The following is a 20,107-nucleotide window of genomic DNA, read 5'->3' as shown; positions in this document are numbered from 1 at the left end:
GTCCCTCAATTCACAATGAAAACAATGGCGTCCACACAAAATGCTTTCACAAATACATAACAATGTAAACTGTGTGCATCAAACCTCATAGTCATCCTAGCAAATATTGTTATTATTCTTTTTGGCTAAACTAACAGTTTATAAAAGAAATAATAAAATACTTGCAGAACTAACTTTTAGGTCACAATTAATATTAATTATTAATTTACCTGATGTGTAGCAAAACAATGTAATGGATTATATTAACCCATACTATTCTGGATGTTTTGGTATATGCCCAATTATACACCTGGGCTACATAATGATTTACCAACTAGATTCAGATATATTCAGGGGTGCACATATTTTTTTTGCCCAGGTTCTCAGAGGAGGACCTGGAGATGTGACTTGGTCCTCATTGAGCTTGAGAGCCGACCCGCCTGATGCGATAAAATTATGACAAGCTTTAATTAGAGCCAATTACCTTTAATTAATTATATAAACAATTAACGCTTGATTAACATCAACTGGCACAACAAAATTGCCATTACTTTGAAGTGAAATGTAAAGAAATAAACATAAAAGCACTAATTCAAAATAAAGGGCATTCATATGCGGCTCTCACATTAACTCCAAGCCTTTGTAAAAGTGGGATGTCCTCCTCATAAGAGCTCATCGAACGTGCATGTTTAGCTTTGTGAAATGCGAGCAAAAACACGTTTGTCAGCCCATGGCGCTGTTCTACTATAACTTTATTCCGCCACTTGTCCATAGGGCGAGTGGGGTCCTGTCTGACATCGATAGTTTGATTAATTGCCACATGCTCTGTTTTTTTCGTGCTTTTCAAAGTTTGGATGGGTAAAATTATTTGACCCTACATAAAATGCGCCGCTCTTATTAGCGACATTGGGATTCTCACGGCAAATGTTGCACCACATTTCCGTGCGAGCATCATTTTGCTTCTAGCCATGGTACCTCCTGCAGCCACTTTTCAGCAAAAGTCCTTTTTTTCGGTAGCTCCGGTGATATCTCTGTCGTCTGTCTGTCTGTCTTTTGACGGGGGTGGGGGAACACGAAAATAATTACTCAGTGGGGCCTGCCTCTTTGACATTTTGAGAAGGGATTTTCTCGTGTCCGCCGCAAATACAGTGGTCAGGTCAGCCATTGGTACGCAAAAGCGTATGGAAGCCGTTGAGGGCCAGCGCGTTTGTCTATGTCCGGTACGCATGCGCGCATGCGGACCACTTATGTGCACCCCTGGATATATTATAATGGCATAGCTAGATTCTGATATATTAAGCAAAGTTAAATTAAAAAATACATGATGTGTTGAAGCCTATTTAACGAGGCCTTATTTAGGGATTGCTCTGGGACTTAAATTACTAAAAGGTAAAAAAGAATTTAAATATTAACCCATCCAAATGAAAGATATGTTTACTTTATTTAATTGAACTCTAAAAGGGGATCTATAATTAAATCTATGATCATTTGAAATGCAAGGCTATTTAATATTGCACTGCAGTCCAAGTAATTCTATTAGGGCAAGGGAATTGGAACAGCGATGGTGTGCTTTCATTATGTGTTTGTTTACTGAGTAAAGGAGATTTATTTGAGATGCGCATATTCAGTAAATGTCATGGCTATAGCCACTAATTACCTCTGATCTATTTAAACCGCTAGGCCTAGTTGACACAATTGCCAACAGCTGATGTTATGACATGGGAATGATATGTTTGCATTGTAATGTACGGGAGAACAGACAAGTGACCGGTTGAGACTGCTTCGGAAAAAAGTCACACCTGAGACTTGCCAGCGAGACATAATTGGGATGTTAAAAGGACATGAAGCCAACCAAGTGTAGTGCAATATGCAAATGAAACAGTTGTTGAAAGAATCTGCCTGCTGTTGCTTTGAAAAAGTAGCGTGTCAAAAGCATATACTGTAACATGGCTGACTAGAAATAAACCGTAAGCTCTATTTATTCATCGCTCTTTATTTGTGAGACGTGGGGTTCAAGCTCAGTTCAAAGATAAAAGACAAAGACAGAATCATGAGTTAAAATATGCTTACGGCTGCTGCTTTAATTGTTTTGTCTTAAAAGTCAAAGGAGACTTGGAAAAAGCATTAATTTTGCTATTGCTCAGCACCACGTAATTCCAGGGAGTATGTGCACTGATGGTGAGGATGTTCGTATTTTGGTGGAGGAAGATCTGAACACTAAATGGATGCTGTTAGTGCTTGGACGATGTTTCACGATTTTGCTTCAGGGATGCACACCTGTTTTGTGTATGTGGGAGAAAAGGACAAGTCCAATTCAGGCAAGATGCTGAAAACAGACAACATGTCTACCAAAGACTCTTATCCAGTACATTCTAATGCATTAATACCATGTGTTACATAGTAATAAATTTGATATAATAATACAGAATAAACCTATAACCTTGGGCTTTCTCAAAGGCTGTTTTCAACTTTGATCTTTACATTTTTACACACAAGCGCACCCACCCACATGCAGCAGTTTTCAGCCCGCCCGCTGTTTCCTTTATTAGTATCCTGCCAGGCTGAGTGCCACGTTTACGTCAAAGTTGCTGAGGTTGGTGGCAGGAGGGGCACTGAGGACATTGGAAAGACATTGTTTACAGCAAACACATATGGGTACACTCATTTATCCTCAGTGTTTTATTTCATGTTGTGAATAAATTTGAATTTTAATAAATAAGAAAACAAGCAATCTGACCTTGTTTTTTCCCCCCTTTGTTTCCCTTTTATAAGATCATGGAATGGGATAATTCTTCATCATTGATCATAAATTGCAATTTTTAGAATGTATATTTCTGATTTTGAACATATATATATATATATATATATATATATATATAACATGATTTTGAATATATATAGATATATAGATATATATAGATATATATTAAACAATAAATTTTTAATCGTAATTAATTGCAATTCAAACCATCTCTAAAATATGACATATTTTTCTGCAAATTATAGTTGGAATGGAAAAATAAGACACAAGACGGACATATCTATTCAACATACTGTACATAAGTACTGTAGTTGTTTATTATAACAATAAATCAACAAGATGGCAATACCATTATTAACAATCTTTCTGTTAGAGGGATCCACGGATAGAAAGATTTGTAGTTCTTAAAAGATAAATGTTAGTACAAGTTATGGTAATTTTATATTAAAACACCTCTTAATGATTTCGTTTTAATAAAATTAGTAAAATTTTCAATAAAAAACTAGTAGCTCGCCATTGTTGACGTCGCCCAGCGGTGACGTCACATGGGCTCCCTGCCGTCCTTCCGCAGTATCTTTAACTACGTAAACTAGGGAATTTGAAATACACCACAAGGTGTCAATGGCGAGTTTTAAATTACTTAGAAATCAAGCCAATGAGTGTGTTTTGTCCCTCGACTGACGCCGTAGTTCCATGTTTACTGGTCCATCCGTTGTATTTCACAGTTATTTGAGTGCTGGCTTCACAATATACGAGACCTCTGATAGTTTGTATATTGTGACTAAATATTGCCGTCCAGTGTATTTGTTGAGCTAAACGAAATGTTTGAATAAAGTTTGACCGAGGTCTGAGTAAGTTTTATGTGTATTTTGCAGAGCTATTTTAATTTGGAATGCCAGTTCTCTTTGGATTGTTTTTGTGACATTTTTTTTTTTTTTTTGAGAGATAGGAATATTATTTTTGTTGTGCTTTCACTAAATCAGGGGTGCCCAAGTCCGGTCCTCGAGAGCCCCTGTCTGGTTTGTTTTCCATGTATCCCTCCTTTAACACATAACACATCTGAATCAAATGATCAGATCATCAGCAAGCGCTGCAGGAGCCTGAGAATAATCCGGATTATTTGATTCAGGTGTGTTGTATATAAGTATGCTTATATACTGTAAAAATCTATGGTATTATTTGGTCAAAAACAGTGCTTTCAGGCATAGAGGTAAGACTTCAAGTCCGAGCCCGAGAGAGCCTGAGAATAATCCGGATTTGATTCAGGTGTGTTGTATATAAGTATACTTACAGTGCCTTGCAAAAGTATTCGGCCCCCTTGAATCTTGCAACCTTTCGCCACATTTCAGGCTTCAAACATAAAGATATGAAATTTAATTTTTTTGTCAAGAATCAACAACAAGTGGGACACAATCGTGAAGTGGAACAACATTTATTGGATAATTTAAACTTTTTTAACAAATAAAAAACTGAAAAGTGGGGCGTGCAATATTATTCGGCCCCTTTTTTTTCAGTGCAGCAAACTCACTCCAGAAGTTCAGTGAGGATCTCTGAATGATCCAATGTTGTCCTAAATGACCGATGATGATAAATAGAATCCACCTGTGTGTAATCAAGTCTCCGTATAAATGCACCTGCTCTGTGATAGTCTCAGGGTTCTGTTTAAAGTGCAGAGAGCATTATGAAAACCAAGGAACACACCAGGCAGGTCCGAGATACTGTTGTGGAGAAGTTTAAAGCCGGATTTGGATACAAAAAGATTTCCCAAGCTTTAAACATCTTAAGGAGCACTGTGCAAGCCATCATATTGAAGAAGGAGCATCAGACCACTGCAAATCTACCAAGACCCGGCCGTCCTTCCAAACTTTCTTCTCAAACAAGGAGAAAACTGATCAGAGATGCAGCCTAGAGGCCCATGATCACTCTGGATGAACTGCAGAGATCTACAGCTGAGGTGGGAGAGTCTGTGCATAGGACAAGAATCAGTCGTACACTGCACAAATCTGGCCTTTATGGAAGAGTGGCAAGAAGAAAGCCATTTCTCAAAGATATCCATAAAAAGTCTCGTTTATAGTTTGCCACAAGCCACCTGGGAGACACACCAAACATGTGGATGTCATATTTGTGTGTGTTCTCAGCTCTTTTTTCTTTATACAGCACCCGATCGAGCCAGATTGGCGGGGTAATGCGACACACCTGTGCTTGATTAGGAAAGCTCAGTATTTAAGGAAACCTGTCACCATCTGCAAGTGTCGGACTATTGCTTGCTACTTGCCTTGCTTACCGCCTGTGTGTTCATCGTCAGCCTTCGAGTTTCTCGACGTTCTACGGTCGTATTTTGGTTTGGTCATCTTTACTTTAGTGCTCTTTTGGGCTTTGTAGTTTGATTCTTGTACTCTGTTATATTCATGCATATTTCGCATGCTCCCTTTGTTGTACTTTATTATTATACTCGCGTTTATTTGCGTGCTCTCTCAGTTTGTTATATCCGCATTTTTCGCGTGCTCCCTTTGTTGTAATTTATTATTACACTCGCGTTTATTGGCGTGCTCTCTCAGTTTGTTAAACCCGCATTTTTGGCGTGCTCCCTTTGTTGTACTTATTAAACACAAACATTAGCTTTACCTGATCTCCTGGTCTGTTTTTGGGATTCACATCAACGGCTTGCCGTTCTTGACAGTGGAAGAAGGTGCTCTGGTCAGATGAAACCAAAATTGAACTTTTTGGCCACAATGCAAAACGATATGTTTGGCATAAAAGCAACACAGCTCATCACCCTGAACACACCATCCCCACTGTCAAACATGGTGGTGGCAGCATCATGGTTTGGCCCTGCTTGTCTTTGGCAGGGACGGGAAGATGGTTAAAATTGACAGGAAGATGGATGCAGCCAAATACAGGAACATTCTGGAAGAAAACCTGTTGGTATCTGCACAAGACCTGATACTGGGACGGAGATTTATCTTCCAACAGGACAATGATCCAAAACATCAAGCCAAATCTACAATGGAATGGTTCAAAAATAAACGTATCCAGGTGTTAGAATGGCCAAGTCAAAGTCCAGACCTGAATCCAATCGAGAATCTGTGGAAAGAGCTGAAGACTGCTGTTCATAAACACTCTCCATCCAACCTCACTGAGCTCGAGCTGTTTTGCAAGGAAGAATGGGCAAGGATGTCAGTCTCTCGATGTGCAAAACTGATAGAAACATCCCCCAAGCGACTTGCAGCTGTAATTGGAGCAAAAGGTGGCGCTACAAAGTATTAACGCAAGGGGGCCGAATAATATTGTACGCCCCACTTTTCAGTTTTTTATTTGTTAAAAAAGTTTAAATTATCCAATAAATTTTGTTCCACTTCACGATTGTGTCCCACTTGTTGTTGATTCTTGACAAAAAATTAAAATTTTATATCTTTATGTTTGAAGCCTGAAATGTGGCGAAAGGTTGCAAGGTTCAAGGGGGCCGAATACTTGTGCAAGGCACTGTATATACTGTAAAAATCTATTGTATTATTTGGTCAAAAACAGTGCTTTCAGGCATAGAGGTAGGATCTCAAGTCCGAGCCCGAGTCCGAACAACCTGGGCCGGGTCATAAATCATTTCATAAATATATTGTTATTGTTATTTTATATATTAACTATGCGTGGCCCCTTTAAGAGACGATCGGACTGGGAGCTTTTACATAGCGGGAAGAGAGTAGAGAGAATGGGAGAACGGGTGGGACAGCAAAAGTGAGCGGTTGTGTTGCAGAAGCCCGCTGTTATTTTGTTACTGTTTTTCTTTATTATTGTTGCCACAATAAAGTGGGTAAGCCAATACCGACTCCTCTCCTTCTTCCCCATCCGGGACTCTTACAATATATTTAAATATTATGTTACCAAAACGATGTATGGATGTTAAACTAAGTCAAACGTTACTTGTGGGTACACTGGATTTGTGAAATTGTGTCATGTGACTGAATTCCCACTCACAAAATAAAAGATTAATTGCACAAATGATATATAAAAAATATATAATTGTAGGGAATATAACATAGTGTAAAAGGAAATAAACTGTTTTAAGGAGAATTTCTGTATGAAGTAACTGGTCATAAAAGTTACTTGTTTAAATGTATACAGGTACATTTAGCACATCATTTACTACACACTTCAGGTCGTCAACTACTGTACTCTCCCAATACTGCAATGGAGCAAAAAGTTATTTGTTTGATAGTGGTAATTTGGTAACACTTTATTTAAACTCGGTGTCATAAGACTGTCATAAGACAATCATAGTGTCCTAATCATAGTGTCCTAACCCTAACACAGTTCCTAAACTCTAATCCCAACCAAAAGACATTTGAAAAACATCTCAATATTGCATCAAAAGTGACATAATTTTCGAAATGACTCTCAAGGACATCTGTTATAAGCCCTCATTCATATTCATGACAAGTGTCACGTCATCCTAATGACAGTCTTATGACACTGAGTTCAAATAAAGTGTAACCGGTAATTTTATTTTATTTTTTTTAACTTTAAAATTTGTTTCTCATTGCATGATTGTTGGTCTTTCTGCATGGAGCATGTTCTCCTAATGTCAGTGGTGTTTGCAATTTGTCTAGTAAATGGATTTTGTTGCCTAGAACAGCATTGTAAGTGCCAGAAAGATTTGCATATTCACTGTATAGAATTTCACCGTGCTTTAAATCACGGTAATTTAGTGAGTGAAATAGTGAACTGCCATCTGTTTATGCCATTCATGTAAACATAGTGTGCCAGTTCGCAATGGTGCTTCATCAAATAAATCAAATGTCTTCTACCAAGTTAAATACAGGAATGTTGGAGGCAATTTTATCGACCTTGGATCACCCTCAAAGGGGTAGCTAAATAATGAGTAAAGTAAAATAATTGGATGAGCCAAAACATGAGATGTTGTATTCTGTTTGACAGCCAATTAATGATGCCAACATGCAAAGTGGTGAGTCATAGAGAGGCTACTCAGCTTGCATGAGAAGGGAGACTCCCAACTGCATTTTATGGGAGTGTAAATGGGTTACCATGGATTGCTCGTGTGTGATGTCTTTTTTATGGAGACACATTTTTCTGAGATGACATAGAGGATGAAGTAAGTCTTCTTACGTCATGTGGTGCAGTGAAGCAAAAAAGAAAAACTTATTTACATCCCCGGCATGCTACTTGGATGTCCTGTTGTGTACAGTGCAAGTAATTAATGGTGAATGAAAGTCTTTGGCTTTATTTTTATTTTTAAAAATGTCATCATGGACAATGTTTGATTGCAACTATTCAATATCTAGACTCTACTCTCATTGTATGTAGTCCACGGTCAAATAGGTTTAATGTGAGAAGTTGAGTGTCCTGTATCACTTGATATTAATTTATTCCTTGAACACACAGCGCTTTGGTCGCTACATTTCTTCAGGCATAAAAATCTCTCACCTTTTGGTGAAATTTGCTGTTTTGAAGTCAAAAAGGGTGACCTACGTGAATTGTGTAGATCCGAGGAGAAAAATTTTAAGGGGGGGTTTAAGGTCGGTCGCTTGGTGTGCAAGCGGGGAAGGTGGCACAAAGCCAAAAAAGGGCACCAGAGTGGCCAAAACATTGACTTATTTCAACGAAACAAAGGAGGGTACACTGTTGTGTCCTGTCTCTTCAATGCCAAGCTTGGCTGCACGTCATCCGTGAATGAACACCTACAGCGCCGTCACCCAGCTGTGATTTTGGAAGACGCCAGGACACAATTACAAGCTAGCAGATCGTAAGTTCATCTAACTAACTAACTAACTAACTAATGTTTTATTGAAGTTGCTAAGCCTGTCGCGATATGCAATGAGTCCATTTATCACACGGTAAATAAAAATAAGGGCGGTAATTTTCATGGCTGCGTCTTATCACAGCGCGCCCGCGTACATGCGTGCATACATTTATGCGTGCGTGCTGAGTTCCTTTCACGGATGTTTATTGGTCATCAACAGGCATTCAAAATAAGGAAACACATCTATATTAAACACTGTAAATGTGAGCATTGAGCCATTGAGGCTAATGGGAAAAAAAGACAACCTACTTTAGCCTTCTAAAGTAGGTTTCTCCAAAATGAAACCTTGCGGTTAAAAGGTGACACTTCAAACATGAAAAACAGCATTTGCAAACGAAATAAATAAATAAATAAATAAATTGCTTACTGACACCACATGCAATGGCAAAAAAAACTTTTTTGCGGAGTGTAAAGCTTACTGTTAACGGTTTAGCGAACGTACTTCCGGTGAACATTTGTTCATCATGTTCGTCATATAAATAATGATTTCTGCAGTTAATCCCACATACTTCAGAATTCAGATTCTACACTAGTTTTAAAATGAAAAATCTGATTTGCAAAGTATAATTATTATACTACTATTATACTAGTATATACAGTGGGGAGAACAAGTATTTGATACACTGCCAATGGGTTTTCCCATTGACTGTGTATCAAATACTTGTTCTCCCCACTGTAGTTGTATAATATAATATAATAATATAATATATAATATGTTAGATATTTTTGAATCATGTTGGAAAGGCGAAATCAGTGTTCTGAATCGGTTCACATTCCATTCTTTTGCACTAGTTAATGGTATGTTTATTTATACTTTAATAAAGAATTTAAGTGTTCCAAAATATTTTTGTGAATTAATAAGCGTCATCAAAAATTTCATTGCTAAATTAGTAAAAAAACAAAAAAAAAGGGGTGGTGGGGGGGGATTATTAGATTAGTCGACTAATCGTAAAAATAGTCGGCTGGCTAATCGGGAGAAAATAAGTCGTTTTGGACAGCCTTAGTTTTACGGTGTACCGGAACATATTTCCTCCACACCCTTCTCACCTTTTTAACCCCTGACCCATTTTCATGCCTGATTCTTATTTGTAGTTTTATCCATCAGCCTTCTTTTGGCCATTTTTTAATATACGTGTTACATTCACCATGTTTTCGTTTATACAGGTGTGAGTGCATGAGTTGTGCCAGTTTTTACTTCAAGTGTCTTTAAAGCAAGAGGATGACAGCAATGCCTCCAGTTAAAATGTGTACAAACAGTTTAGAATAAGGTGAACCCTTGTGAACAGTCATAATGGTTCATAAAGCAACAGTGCGTAAAATATAGCTTTCTAAAAAATGCGCCTTTTTGCACAACCTGTCCGCCGTTGGAGAAAGTGCACTGGGGTAATTTGTATCATTGATTATTAAAGTAAAACTGATCCTTTTAATCTTAAAAAAAATGGTAGATGTCTTTTCAAATAATACAACATCAATACATAATTGCTTCTTCAAAATTTATTGAAAGATTTTGCGACATGAAAACCCTCTTTTAGATATACATACAGCTAGGGAAACAACAACAAACTAACATTCAAAATGAACTCCTAATTCATTTGATTTCTACAGCCTACTATATAATATCCCACTTGCCAGTGCTGGAGGGCTTGCTGCACCAGCACAAGTTTTTGTTGAGCGGGTAATTTCCTTTAAATGCGATGATGGACCAACCATCCATCCATCCATCCATCCTACCATCCACAGACCTCTTAAGAATTTTGCTTTAGAAACTTCACTGATCTAATAGCCCTCAACATTCTCTAACATTGCAACCTTCAAACTTCACAATTACAAAGTCACCAGCAGACAACTAAATTATCATAATCAGTGGTATCATTAAGTGGGATGGGAACATCACTCTCTTCTGAGCTACTGTACACATGTTTATTTTTGTGTTGTTTTTTTAGTTTGATTTGAGGCTTCCAGACCCTTTTCTTGATTTTCAAGAGTTAAAGCTCAAACCAGTCCGTCCATTCTCTGACTTCTGGCATCAACAAGGCCTTTTCAGCAACAGAACTTCTGCTTACTACATCTTTTCTTTTTTCAGACCATTCTCTGTAAACTCAGAAGAGCAGTCCGTCCTACACCAACAACCATGCCACGTTTAAAGTGTATATGACACCAAAAAGCAAGTTTATTTCATATTTCACACGGTGTTTTATGCTCGTGAATGAAATAGACCACTTGGATGTGTGTGGAAGCGATTGTTTTATATATTCAATTTTTTAATCCCGTACCATGAAACTGAATGACTTTTGGCTTCAGTCTCGGGTTTAGGACGAATGCGAATGTGACGTCACCCTGCTCAGGATATCACAACACAACATTGCTTTATAGCATGCAGATGGACTGCGGATTCAGCTGCTTTCGCGGATTCATTCTTTTATTTTTCGCATCACGCCAGCCAAACGGCTGCAGAAAGTTGTTGCTGCACCAGGGAGATGCGTGTGAGCCTTTTTGGGTTTCAAAAGGTTCCCGTTCACCGCGATATTGGCCAAAACAAGCCCTACTACTGTGGGCCCAATGGACTTACGAGGAAGTGAGTAAACATCATATTTTGTATTATGTGAAATACTGGGATCATGGCACACATTTTAATACGGCTTGCATTTTGTGGATGATTGTCCAGAATGCGACTCGGCTGACGACTGGCGGCTTGTTTGCACACCCCCCTCTATACTCGGCTTATTGCCCTCCTTGTGTGTCCGGTGTTCTGTCAAATTTTCAACCCCATCAGAAATTGCAACATTGAGTTAAAATAGCCGCGAATACAGCGATTACAAAGTAAACACTACAAACTTTCTTTAAATAAAGGAATATTTACTTACGTTTGATCATGGACTGACCTGTAGAGAAGTTCTCCTCAGACATATCCTGCCATGTTAGCTGCAAAACAACTGCAAGTTGCTCTCTGTTTATGTCTTCGCCATGTCGTAAAGCATTGTTTTAGGCCATATTTGTGGTGACCATGTGGCAGCTATGCGCTTCTCCGATGTCGGCCGGCTTGTCCGGCGGTACTCTCCAGCTGCTTCCCCGGCGAGTTCTCCTGTCCGTAGCAGGGCAACAAGCTGAAACTTGCTCGCCGCCGGGTGGTTTGACGATCGGCAAAGCCAATCGACAACCCCGCCGCCGTGTGACATGATCCAAGCTACAGTAGTTTTGTTTGATTTTTCGCTTCGAAAAGCGAAAATAAGACTTTGAGACGTCACTCGGTTCGGATTAGCATGTCGGCTAGGTGTCACGCCTCTCGGTTTGTTTACACTCTTGGAAGCCGAGGCAGGGAAATGACAAAAGCCCGACTAACTACGGTGGCATAAAATATCGTCCAGGAGGTGCGACAGTAAAGGTGAAGTCGACAGTTTTGACCATTATGGAGTAATTTTGCCATGTTGTACTGAATAAATGCACTTTTATTATTTCATATTCCATTTAGCACAAGACTGTTATTTGTCATGACCATACCATTTATTTTATCAATTGGGGAAAAATACTTCGATAAAAAGAATATCTTGTAAAAATATTGGAGTAGAGAGACTGAAGCAATGACATTTTTTGCGTTTTGCGGCACTCTTCGCCGCATTTTCCTCGTTCTGAATAATTCCCCCTCAATGGGCTGAATTGTAAATCAGATGGAACCATTACCCTGCCGACGTCATCCACGGCGGATTAAAAGACTAATTTCTCGTCATCTGTGCTTGCCAAATTGTTGTATATAGTCAAATCGTCTCAAAGTATGATTCTAATTCACATAATAATGCTATTTAAGACTATTTTTATCCTGTCGTATTAAAGTCTCAAAGACTTAAATCGCCTTTGTTACTCATGCTGATACTCAGCAGCAGAGCAACTTGATTTTGTCTACAATCCTAAATGCATTGAATTTCTGCCTTGTGATTGGCTGATTAGAAATTTACAATATAGAGCACTGACATTTATTCTTTTTTTTTACATAGAGAATTGCATTAACTGTTGCAGCAACTGTTCCTGTGCAAAATACAACAAAAACTATTTAAAACACTCCACATTTTATACCGAGTCCTGATCCGATAGCAAAAAAACAAAACTTCCAAAAAAAAAACAAAAAAAAAAGTTTTAAATATGTTACTGTCCCACTGAATTATTTTAAAACAAGAATAATGAAGAAAAATACAGTGGTACCTCGACATGCGATCGCTTCGACATCTCACGTAAAATGTGACTCGCCATATGTTTCAACATCCGACGACATGCTCGAAATACGACAATTTGTGACAGCGGCGTAGTTTGACAGACGCACGGCAGATCAACATGGGTTTCAAGAATGTTAGTGCAGGTGGTGGAAAAAGGTGACGCTTACCATTGGAATGAAGATGGAAATGATAGAAAAATATTAGCGTGGTGCGCGGGTCCATAAACTGGTTCGACGATACGGCCTTAGAATGTCTACGATCTCGGCGTTCCTCCTCCGACCTCCGTTGGCCAGTCTTTATAAGTTAAGGTGATAATTATTATTGTGGTAACATCGCCAAAAAATCGCCAGCTTTGTCAGGTTTTTAATCATTTATTCCAGAACTTGCGCAACACAACATGTCTACTGTCCGTCGCAGCTGAACAAAGCGAAAGTAAAAAGTCTCTCTCTCACCCTGTTGAGTCAGCCACGCGGTGTGTTCAGGTACACCACACAAAACACATCCGCCGCATTAGAACCCGATTTGTTACATTATAACAGGTATTATTATTATTATTATATTATTACTATTCCGCTTTTTATACATAATTTATTTGTTTTGCTCTGTGTAATTGCTATTTGCAATAGTACCTGATGGCCTGATGAACTCGTCTCAGTATCCTTGAGCAAGATACTGAACCCCATGTTGCTCCTGGTGCTGCGTCACCTGTGGGTAGATGAGGAGACAGTGTAAAGCGCTTTGAGGGCCTTAAAAGGTGGACAGGCGCTATGCAAGTGTAACACCATTTACCGCTATTGGCTGGCGCTGTACATTAAAAGTATCTAAAGTATTGATACTCATAAAAAAGTATCTATATTTGGATCGTGACATCAAGGACCACGATATGTCGTCGGATGATATTTTTTCCCAGCTCTATTAAACATAATACAAATATATAAAAAGTTAAGTGTGCATCTTCCGCATCTTACAGGGTGGCAAGCCATTAGTTTTTATTTATTTATTATTTTTTTATTTTAATTTTACTTATTGGCTTTTCCAAGTATTTTCCTTACTTATAAGTATAGTAGATCACTGCTGGCCTTGAAATAAAATCCAGAATCTACCTCCTTGGCCCATCCAATACTGAGTCAATACCAAACATTTTGGGGACCAGAACAAGACCAATACCTTTAAAATGTGGTCTTGAGAACGGTGTTGGTCTTAAGCGTTAGGACGCGAGCACGTTGCACAACTTTTTGTTTTATCTTTATGATGTGTTTAATTGTGAAATTTGTGAGTTTTTTTTAATGTATTTATTTATTTATTTTATAAGAAAATCAAAGATGGATTAATGCAGTCCCATTTTCCCTGAAGTTTGCAAGAACAAACCAGATGGTCCCAGTGAGCTAAAACAAAAACCCTATTCTAAGTGGAAGGATGTGGGACTGAAGATGATGAGAGATTACATATATGTAAATGCCATACAGGAAAGTCGTAGTTACTATAGTACTGCCAATTATAAAGACAAAAGGTTTGTTTTGCAATTTCCATTCGCCATGTGTTCGTAATAGCAAGGTCAATGGCTTTACAGGCTTTACAAAGACAGTACGATGTACATATACGATGGTTATTGTAGGTGAGTCGTTAAAACACGGTATTAAGAATAACGTCCACTACCAGGAATGAATGAGCCGCAAGTACAACTGCGCGATAATGTGTCTGTTAGTGTCAGTATTAAATTGGGAGGTTAAAAACGACTCTTTTAAATGTAGAGCTATGAAATGGCCATACACTTGAAGTCCTGTTTTTCAAGACTTTGCCTTTGCACTTCAACATTAAACAAGATGGAGTTGTATACCATGTGTTTTAGAACTTGGTAGCTTGATTTGCGATGGTGTTTCCCTTTGGACTCGCATGATGCAAGTGACATTTTTTGGACAAAAGATGCACTTATATGACATTGCCAAAGAGGGGGTCTAAGTTTCGGCACAAGACAGACTGCTGGCTTTGCACACGACATTCGAATTTGACGCCTGGGCGAATTGCGGTGCAGCTGTTTGAGGATGTACAGTATGTTAACGGGAGCTGAAAGCAGGATGTTCTAGCAAGAAGATGATGTTAATACTTAAGTGCTGAGAGTGATGTATGATAGATGATTGGTGTGTTAGTGAGCTCAGCACACTATCACACAGATATACAGACGAAAGGTACAGGCCTAATTGGTGGCAAGCAAAACACTTTCCAAATGAAATTAAATGACCAAGTAAATATGATGTACTATAACAAAAAGTTGAGCAAAAGTTATATACAGACCAGACTTTACTATTCTTTGGCTGCATTTGCAAATAAACACTATAACGATATGCATAGACAGGTCAAATTAGCATGTTACCCAGAGACTGTGGGAAGGTCTGATTTGGTGATTAGTTGAAGCGCAGGGTCAAATTACGGTCAGCGAGGATTTTGTTTGATTAAGTACAGCCAAAAGCTTAACACTGTACCTATTACACGATTGGAGAAGTAATGGCACAATTGCAATGGCTCCCTCATGAGTACACAAACAGGAAACAACCGAGCAAGCTTTGTGTTTTAGTAATGAGCATAGTGGACAAGACATTTCTTCCAAATGCTGTTTAATATCATGCTATGTAAATGTTTAATATCATACTATAACAGTGATACCTTTCTACTAACTACAATCACCAGAAAATACACGTAAATATCTAATAACTAATACATATGTTATGATCAGTCTTTCTTGATACTGTAAGATTAAAAAAATTTCTGTAACTGATCATTAAATATTCGGGAATACCAGAGCAAAAGAGTCATATCCATATGGTAAAGAACACAGCATAGTGTCGCTACTCTAATGTTTGCTTGTTTTTGTTGGTCTTACATTTTTGTTTGTTTGTTTTTGTTTAAAGTAGTGCTGTGAGGCGATTAAGATAATAAAAGATTCTAATCTAACATCTGGCTAAGGTTTCCAAATACAGAATTCACATTGTAGCCATGTTTTAGCAATCAAAAATTCTGTACCAAATAAGAAAAATGTCATCACATGTAATTGACTTTCCGATAAATGAATTTAAAGGGGAACAATTTTTCACATAAGGGTTGATTTTTGAGTTAGTGGAGGTTTAATTACTCTATGGAGTTGATTTCAAACACTTTTGACTCACGCTAGCTTTGCCACTATGATGCCATGAAACTAACAAATAACTGACAAACTGCATGAAATTTGTTGAAATCAGTTTCACTAATTAAACCCCATTAACTCGAAGATTAAGCCGAATGTCAAAAATTCAGAATTTAAATAAAATCAATAATTGGCTTATGGGAGATACCCTGTGTCACTCATGGGCCCGGATTGAGCTAATATCCTCAAGGTTGTTTTTGAAGTCTCTCCTAACTGCAAAGCTTCCACTTAAGATTCATCATCTCTCCCAAAATCCTGTCGCCAACTCATTAAAAATTTGGATTCAGTTTTATAAAAACTATGGTCTGGTGGGTGCTTCAATCCTCGCACCAATAGAATAAAATCAATTATTTCCTCCATCTAACTTCAACCCCACCTTTACAACTTGGCACAACATAGGCCTGATTCATATTCAAGATTTGTATGATGATGGCCGCCTCATGAGCTTTGAGGAGCTAGTGAAGCGATTTAACCTTCCTCAATCTCACTTTTACCGTTTTTTTTTTTTTTTTTTACAAATTAGGCACTTTGTTCAAGCTACATATCCAGATTTTACCAATCAGCCACCAAACTTCTTGATCAAGTCAGTGTTTAATTTAGACCCTGCCCATAGACATACTATCTCATTTATTTATAATTAACTAGATTGTCAGAGCCCTCTAAATATTTGTTCCATAAAGCAGAAGTGGAGGGATGAGACTGGAACCACTTTATCAGATAATCGGTGGCAGCAGATTTGTAAACTGGTCTATTCTTCCTCATTTTGTGCCAGACACGGTCTATTGAAGTGCAAGGTAGTTTTTAGAGTACATTACACCAGTGTTTTTCAACCTTATCTGAGTCACGGCACGTTTTTACATAGGAAAAAATGTCGCGGCACATCACAAACCAAAAATGTTCCAAACATACTTCCTGTACAGTATATTTAATTATCCAATAATTGCTCAATATTTATTCTAACTCAGTGTGACTTGAGCCTGAGATGAACACAAAGCCGATATCCTGGCTGGATTTGAAGAAAGACGCACACTTCACTCTTCTTCAACAGCTCTTTGTCGCTGTTTTTTTTTTTTTTTTTTTTTTTTTTTTTTTAATTTGGCAACAAGTTCAGCAACAAGGTGGCTATGAGGGCTTTCTCATTTACCTTTGTATTTTTTCTCAAAAAAGTTGCCAGTTTCTCTGTGTTTCCACAAAGGCGAACAAAATAGTCCATCGACTTGCTTTGAAGCGACGGGTGTTTCGTTTGGAGATTACGTTTGGCACCCTGGCGTTGTTGGAGAGCGCACGCGGCACGAGCAATACCTCCCTCATTTGCAGACAACCGAAACCTTCTACCCAGTCCTTCCTTCCTTCTGCAACTCCGCCGGACGACGTGAAAAAAAAAAAAACTGCGATATTGGATAATTTCTCGCGGCACACCTGACAATCGCGGCACACCGGTTGATGCATTACACCAACTCTTGTCTCGCAAAGATTTACCCCACTACCACTGACAGCTGTAATAGATGTAAACAATCACCTGCTAATCATTCACACATGTTCTGGACATGTCCCAATCTCGCTGGTTTTGGGTGCCAGATTTTTGACACTCTGGAAAATGTGTCTGGCACAAACCTGGGGAATGATTCATGCATGGCAGTTTTTGGTTGCCCTCCTCTATCACCTGTTCTACCTGCGCCAATACGCCATTTAATTGCTTTCACAGCCATTTTAGCGAGACGTCTTATTTTACTGAGGTGGAAACATGCACTTCCCCCATCATATAACAGTTGGCTCAAATAGGTTCTGACTCACTTAAAGTTAGAAAAGATAAGATTTTCACTTTCTGGTAGGGAAAATCTCTTTCACAAAACCAGCCCTTCAGAAACTATCTGGATGGATTAATAATCTCCACAGAAGATCAAAAAGATGCCCTGACCCACTTCTTCCCCCTTTAATTTCATTCTATTGAGTTTTGTTTTTCATACTTATTACTTACTTATTGTGTTATGGAATGCTTGCATTTTGTTTTTAGTTCTCCTCAAAGTTATTGTTATTATTTTCTTTTTAATTTTCATTACTGTTATTCTTTTTTTGTTTTTTCCAGCGATGTATGTGTGGTTCGTGTAAAACAGATGGATGACTTGTTTATGACACAGCCAAACATAACTGTTTCCCCCTTGGAATTATAGCAAAGACTAAGTGTGACCTCAACCCATCCTTTTTTTTTTTTTTTTTTTTAATTATTATTTTTTTTTGTGGTTTTTCTGTTTCTCCAACAAATACCAAATGGGCCATGAAAAAGACTAACAGAGTTGTTATTTTTGATTTGGCTGGGAAGTATGAAATCATGTCCATGTATCCAAAAACTCAAATAAAAAGATGTATACAAAAAAAAAAAATCTGAATTGCATGCACAGAATTGGAATTGTTCGCTGCTGTCGATAAAAGAATTTGTAACAGAACCCATGGTTTGCTTTAGGTTGTGATGGCTTGGAATCAAAAAAGAAGGTAGTGTGACCAAGCAATCCAAGGCACTGGATGAAGATTCCAGTCTCTCAGGAGGTGTGGGCTCAGGTCCCATCACTGCTGACTAGCCTGCAGTTGGCTAAATAGAAGATTTTCAGTCAATGGATGGCTTTCTGAGAACCGAAAGATGGTACTCTTTGCTTTTCTGATTCTATTTGGACTCATGCATTCTTGAACAATCTGGTCCTGTGGCAATTCTTTTCAGATATCTAAATTTACTTATCTTTACCTGTAGTTGTGATCTGAAATGGACGCTTCAAGACAACCAACATTGGGGATTTCTAACAATCTTATAGCGAAGGGAGTCTATTTTCACCAGATTCAAAAGCATGAATTGAAGAGAGGTCATTTTCCCCAAAAAGCTTGAAACAACAACTTGAACACCTTTAATCTAACTACCTTCTGCCCACAGCGCTCTGCAAAAGAGGATACAGGTCTAAGTAGCAAAGGATGGTTTCTATCCATCTACCTCTGGGTTATGGGCCCAGCACGCTTCCGCCAAGCCGCTCTGCTGGAACCGTTGGAATCGTTCACTGCTGTTGATAAAACAATTTGTAACAGAAACCATGGATCGATTGCTTTAGGGTTGTGATGGCTTGGGACCAAAAAACAGGATAGTGTGGCAGAGCGGACCAAGGCGCAGGATTTATGTTCCAATCTCCCAGGAGGCATGGGTTTGAATCCCACCAATGATATCTGGCAATTGGCTAGTTTGAAGATTTTCGAGTTAACGGCTGGGTTTTTAAGAACCAGAAGATTATACTCTTTGCTTTTCTGATTCTATTTGGACTCTTGCTTTCTTGAACAATCTGTTCCTGTGGCAATTCTTTTCAGATATCTAAATTCATTCATCTTTACCTCGAGTGCTGATCTGTAATGGACTCCTCAAGACGACCAACATTGGTGATTTCTAATGATCTAAAAGTGAAGGTAGTCAATTTTCACCAGATGAAAGAGCATGAACTGAGGAAAGGTCATTTTCCCATGATCCAGCAGACTGAAGGGTCAAGCTTGAAACAACGATCACAACATTTTTAACACATTTAGTCTCACTATCTTTTGTCCTCAGTGTTCTGCCAAAGAACATACGAGACTAAGCACTAGTTGAAGGTTTCGACCCATCGACCTCTGGGCCCAGCACGCTTCTGCTGCACCACTCTGCTTTTCATGCACAGAATTGGAGTTGCTGCTGTTGATGAAAGAATCTGTAACAGAAACCATGGACCGATTGGTTTAGGGTTGTGACGGCTTGGAAAAAAAAAAGAAACAGGGTAGTGTGGCCGAGCAATCCAAGGTGCTGGATTAAGATTCCAGTCTCTCAGGAGGCGTGGGTTCGAATCCCACCACTGCCACCTAGTGTCCTTCATTTGGCTGCATCAAAGATTTGCGAGTCAACAGATGGCTTTTTAGGAACCATACGATCATACTCTTTGCTTTTCTGATTCTATTTGGACTCATCCATTCTTGAACAATCTGTTCCTGTGTCAATTCTTTTCAAATAACTAAATTAATTATCTTTACCTGAAGTGCTGATGTGATATGGACGCTTCAAAACGATTGGGGATTTTTAACAATTTTATAGTCAAGGGAGTCAATTTCCACACGATGGAAGAGCATGAATTGAGGAGAGGTCATTCTCCCATGATCAAGGAGACCGAAGG

At 38.5% G+C, this 20,107-nt stretch overlaps 1 non-coding gene across 1 annotated transcript; it reads left to right on the top strand.

The window, feature by feature from the left end:
* Nucleotides 1–19,716: 19,716 nt before the first annotated feature.
* trnal-aag (transfer RNA leucine (anticodon AAG)) lies at nt 19,717–19,798 on the top strand. Its single transcript has one exon. It is a non-coding gene; the product is annotated as a tRNA-Leu (tRNA).
* The last annotated feature ends 309 nt before the right edge of the window (nt 19,799–20,107 follow it).

This window comes from Corythoichthys intestinalis, chromosome 1, assembly GCF_030265065.1.
Source record: "Corythoichthys intestinalis isolate RoL2023-P3 chromosome 1, ASM3026506v1, whole genome shotgun sequence".
Lineage (NCBI taxonomy): Eukaryota > Metazoa > Chordata > Actinopteri > Syngnathiformes > Syngnathidae > Corythoichthys > Corythoichthys intestinalis.
This window is presented reverse-complemented; position numbering and strand designations above follow the sequence as displayed.